The following is a 6000-nucleotide window of genomic DNA, read 5'->3' on the forward strand; positions in this document are numbered from 1 at the left end:
TCATAGACGTATATATGTGTGGTGTAACTCATGCATTTTATATAAATGTTACAAACAGTTTTGGAATGAGTACATCAGGAGAAGTGGGCTCAGTTGCGTGATTGCACCCCATCATGCTTACCTGTGAGGCAGTTAGCTTGGTTCAGCTGAGAACATGTTGGCAGTACATTCAGAAATCTAACTTTGAATGACTGGATTGATAGAAAGAGCATTTCTGAGGTCACAGGTATCTACTTTCAGGCAGTAGCTAAGAAGATGTTTTCACAACAACCATTCTGAACTTAAGGTTTAATAAGCTCTTGCAATTACTCCTCTGTAAATTCTTTATCCTCATCAGTTCTTCTCTGAATTTTAGAGATAGAGCGCCTGTGGGATCCCATAGTTACACCATGTAGGGCCTCTGCCCAAAGAAAACAACAGCAGAAAGCAACATTTAAGATACTAAATGATCATTCAGAACACAGTTGTATTTTTTTCTCTCTGTAAACAAGCAATAATTCAGTCTGTGCATATCTACCTCCAAATAGTTTGTTCTGACTGCTAAAGTCACAGACTTGGAAAACGCATCTAACTTGATATTGCTAGTTATATTGGCATTCCTTCTGTTAACGACTTGTAGGGCTGTAACATTTAAGACTTCTCACAAAGCGTAAGCAACAAAAGAAGAATATACAATAAAGTAAATTAGAGCCATCTTCTTCCTACTGATGAACAGACTCTTATGTCTTTGCTGTCAGATAGTCTGTATCGGGCGTTCCAGAGTCCTGAGAGCTGAGTTTCCTGCAAGGCACGATATAATCTGCTCTGCATTACCCATTTAGTTGTGTGACACGTATTATTAATCTATTTTTCCCCACCCTTTTGTATACATTCAAGTCATATTTTTAGATAACTTGCAGGGTACCTAAGCAGTAAGGAGTAGGTGTGCAGTCTTCTCATTGGTCTCCACAATGTACTGATGACTAAACCACGCAATATAAATATATACAAATTCCATTGCAGAGGAACGTGCTACTGTGCTTCACTTGCCACAAGAGGGAGCCATTAAAATTCTTATAAAAAAGAAAAAAAACAAGACAAAGAAGTACCTAAATCCGTTCATGGCCAGGCTGTGTGTCCTTGTACACCATTCAGTGCAGCTCCTTTGGGAGAAAAGCTGCTTCTCAGCTTCAGATAACTGAGTCTTACTCTACGCAGTCTCAGTATACGTACCATGCTGGATTTTTGTTTGTCTGTTTTGAGTGGCTTATGGACATACTGTGAAATTATACTATTTCTAATTAGTTTTTAACATTACAGTTTAAGTGAAGGTCTGGCTCTTAATGAGTTACTTCACAGAATTACCAAGTTAAGCCTGAAATCATGGGTGTGCAACCTTTTGGCTTACCTGAGCTGCATATAAAAGTATAACGTAGTCACTGTGTGTAAGTAACAAACCTTTTATGTTTTCTTTTTCTTATTATTAAAAAAAAAAAGGGGGCAATAAAACTGTATAACTAGTGGGTTGGACACTTATGCCTTAAATGATCCTTAGGTCACACAGAGCCACTGGTCCTACCATTATTAGCTGCTGTACGACAGCTCCATGTTTTCCAGTTCAGAGGAAAACGTGTCCTCCTGCCCATGAAAAAGCAAGGATGAGCAAGAACTGCGGTGTACACAGTCAGTGTCAAGGATGAGGGATCTGCCTCCGGGAAGGTTGTGAGTGAGCAGTGCTGCAGCAGACTGCAAAGACCTCTGCAAAGCCTCTGCTGAGTCACCACCTCACTGCTGACTGGGCTGATAGGTTGTCCTGGGTTGCTGCCAGCTCTCCTTGCAGTTCTGTGAGGTAGGATGTATACATCAGGATGAATGAGAGAAGAAAACACGGTGGGAGGAGGAGAAAAAAGGTCTTGTCACTGGAATAAAACTCAATGATATTGCAGGCCATCTATTTCCTGAGAAATCCTAGAGGCTTCATGTTGATTTCTATTGGGAATGTCTAGAATAGAACACGGATAAGGATATAAGTAGATGGTTGTGAAAGGCTTGGAATCACATACACCTTTTAGTGCAGTGATTACTATTATTTTGGCATCAACTCAGAGAGCCTTAAAATAACAACTCTTGACAAGAAACCTCAAAGCTTGGTCCTGTTGTAATCCAGCATTTTGAACCACTGTTTATTTAGATGTGGTACCTAGCAGTAGCCTATGGTTTTTAAGTTGGCAGTAGTGTTTTACTGCAATCTTAAACCTGCCTTTCTTTCTGCTCTGAATTGAGTATAGGAAAACCACTCTGATTGCTTAAGTGTGCAATCTGACCCCTACCATCCATGCTACTAATTTCCTTGGTAGTCCTGTGATTGTACAGAACTATAATTCAAGTAAGATCATTTGCAGTTAAGCAAATGCAGTTAAGATTTACAGCTAACAAATTGATCATTACAAGTTACCTGGTTTACTGTGAAGCACAGCAGTGTATATTTGACACTGTCATCAGGCGCAGTCCAGCTACATGTATTACCCCAGGAAGTTAAATCTTAATTGATGAGACCAGGACTGAGACCTATTACACACTCTTCCACCTGGAGCATCTCATCCATGGCAAAGAAGATGCTTCTAGTAACTATTCTTGGGACAACCACACTACGGGTGAGGAGATCAGCAATTCTGTTGTTGCCAGGGCTCATACAATGGCTGACAAGTACAGGCTCCAAGAGTTCCCTGACCTTGCACAACTTTGGGGAGGTAAAGGCTTGAGGTTCACTTCATGCCTTATGGGGCAGCTCTCTTTGGAGGACGGCCAAAATCCAAGCTGGAGTTGTCTGTGTACCCAACCCCACCCAACAGCTTCATCCTCAGCACCCACACCTCTCTGGAACACAGACTGCTCCTTCATGGTGGACAACGAGGCCATCTTGAACATCTGCAACTGCAAGCCGGATATCAAGGATCCCACCCACACAAACCTCAACAGGCTGACTGGGCAGATTGCCTCATCTATCGCTGCCTCCTTCACATTGATGGTGTCTTCAGTGTTGACCTGACTGAGTTTCAGACCAGCTTGGTGCCTTTCCCACAGATACTCTTCCCACTCACAACCTATGCAGCCACCATCTCGTCAGCAAAAGCTTACCGTGCTCAGTCCTCAGATTTAGTGAGTGGTTGAGGGTGAGCAATCCAACCATATTTAGCTGCTTCTGGAACAAAAACCTTTTCTTGCACTTTTCTTTGCATCCTGGCAAGCAGCAGAGATTGAAAGGAACAAAAGCTAGTTTTAGCATAGGCTAAAACAGCACTAAAATCTAATTTTGGTTTTTGGGCTTGCGTTCATATCTAAAGCACTACTCTCAGACCTCCTTGGAGGTTTCCTTTCCGTGTGGCTTCAACACAACAACACAACAGACTTAAACATCCCTGGAAAGTAGTGCTGAACCTGGCATTCTGCTGTGCCATTCCCAGCTAACAGATATGTAGCATCAGCACAGTTCATTCCCAAACACGTTAGCTTTCCAGCTATAAGCTTAGTCAATTCAAGTGCAGCAAAGTGCTGACACAGCTCTGCTGTTTCCTGTTATAGAACCAGGCAAGTTTGGTGCTTGCCTGTCGTTACCATATTGCACCTTTGCACAACACTGACAATGCATCCAACTCTGTTTTCAGTGATCCCACTGTTCATGTCTTGATACTGTGAGCTACCATAAACAAGAGCCAAGGTAGGAAAAAAAAAAAGCCCATCCCCGTGGTTATAGCATACTGAAAGATAGTAAGTACTGTCTAAGGCAAGCCTACATCCAGTAACAGGAAACAACCCTTTTTTCACCAGGATGACAGTGGGAGGAGGTAGTGCCTGGCCTTCCCCTTTGATGCAGACCTATGGGAGCCTTGGGCTCACCACCCCTTTCACACCAGGATACCTTAGTGCAGTAACCTAGTGCAGACATCACTGGGAAACTGCAGTCATTCACACCACAGGAACAGAATGACATCCTTCCTCAACCTTGAGGAGCCAACATGATTTCTCGTGTAACTTCATTTCTCTAGGGCCTGCAACTTTTGTTCTGATATGTAAGTATACATGGGCAATTTAGACAGCTTTAGTATCAACAGTGAGGTTTAAAAATAGGGTAATGGCCCAGAAGCTGGTGAATGCTTCATTCACAATAGGATTTTGACTTCAGTAGCTTTGCTCTTTGCTGTTCAGAAGAGTTAAGAATTGTCTGTACTGGAATGTACTACTTTTCACAGTGCACAAACACAGCTTTTAGGGATGAGAGACACTCATGAATACACTGAAGCTGCCTTTCATTGCCTACACGTTGTAGCATATCAGCTTTATAAGCCACAACTAAGTGATCAGCACAATAAGAACCTTAAGAAGTTCTCACATGATGTGGCAAAAAATAGTCAAAGCCTCTGTCTTGGGAATGTTAGTAACTATTGCAGTTACTAACTATATTATATGTGTACTCCATTGTATGTGAGTGTAATGTTGTGACCAGAACTCAGCGTAATTGGCTCACAAAAAACATAGGCAGCTGTAGTTTTAGAACAGCGTAGCAAGTTCTGTTGTGTAAAGACTGCTGTGATTTTCAGCTGAACAGGTAAGATTAAGCCATTGCAGGAAATAGGGTACAGATTTTCTTCAAACACTGTGGTTATTTGTAACTGTGACATACCATTGCGGAAACCTCATGGGAGAGCATCTGCTACGTAGACGTTGTTGAAGAAAAGATCAAAGTTTGGTTGTTTTGTTTGTTTCTTCCCCCCCTCACACACCTCAAAGAGAAGAGGACTGGAGCAATGAAGCTGATTTCCTGAAAGAAAAAGTTACGTTGTTACCATTTAGCCCTCTTCATACTGTGCGGCCTTTTGAATATGACAAAAGCTTTTTCTGATGGGAGCCAGATTCTGACAGAAGCACTCAGTGGGCTGATAACCAAGAATCCAAAGGAAAGCAAAAGGGCTGAGAAACCTGCAGTGTTTTATTTCTGTATAATCAAAGAATATTAGGCTGTTACAATCACAAAATAAAGAAGAGAGTTAGGCAAAGCAGATTACGATAACAAAAAAGAAAAAACAGAAGGCTTACCCCTATCCTGGTCTCACTCACAAAACACCAGCAGAGCAGATCTCCAGCAAAGATCCTTCCCCACTGGTAGCCATCTCTTAAATAGGGCTAGGAGCAGCACAACTGAATTGCCTTCACCTGTGCTCCTCTGGCTGACTCACGGCTCCCCTCAGGTGATCAATCAGAGGTTCAGGCCGTGACTCAGCAGTTCCCATACATAATTCCTATGTATGTCAAAAAAAAAAAAAGGAAAAGGTAAAGATCCAGATTTGCATTTCAGATGGGAGAGCTGGACGTGCAGCAAAGGATCTTCTTAAAACTCCTGTGAAAAGTGGGCTCCAAACTCAGCCAGTTATGTGATAGCTGATAGCATTTGCTAGAGGAATAAGAAAACTGGGTAAATAAACCTTGATCTCTGCGTTCTTACAGCTCAGTGTTCAATTTTGCTGTTGTCTGGTTTCACCTTCACCATCAACATATTAGCTTTGCAGTGTGGCAAAGCCATTTTCCTTCTTTCTGACCCCAAATGTGTGTCTTCATAACTGTTTAGTCGACAGAGTGTGTAAAATACTTTCTGAGTTGGCATCGTTCATTAAAAAAAAGTAATAATCATCCAGAATGAGACAACTAAGCCAACAGAAATATCAATTGAAGTAGACAAGAGGTTTGTTATGAATGTATGTATGTCTGAATACAGTTACAAAGCTCATCAAGTAACTGTTGGTGTGTGTGTAGTGCTATGAAACAGTTGACTGCACAGTGAGCATATTAGCAACTACAGGCACAGTGTCATACACCAGTATTTTTCTGTGCTGTGAGACAAAACTGAAAATGTCCACAAGACAGAGCTTTTGTCCTGAGAGACATTCAGGATTGTAATCATTAGAGAAATTGCTATTTTTTTTTCCTTTACAGTAAGCCGTGGTGATTCAATCACATGACCGATAA

General features: G+C 41.7%; 1 pseudogene; it reads left to right on the top strand.

Moving 5' to 3' along the window:
* The first annotated feature begins 2524 nt into the window (after window positions 1-2524).
* LOC122166132 lies at window positions 2525-3150 on the top strand (annotated as a pseudogene).
* The last annotated feature ends 2850 nt before the right edge of the window (window positions 3151-6000 follow it).

This window comes from Centrocercus urophasianus, unplaced genomic scaffold (genome assembly GCF_019232065.1).
Source record: "Centrocercus urophasianus isolate 14NV4802_14NV808 unplaced genomic scaffold, USGS_Curo_1.0 seq_32, whole genome shotgun sequence".
Lineage (NCBI taxonomy): Eukaryota > Metazoa > Chordata > Aves > Galliformes > Phasianidae > Centrocercus > Centrocercus urophasianus.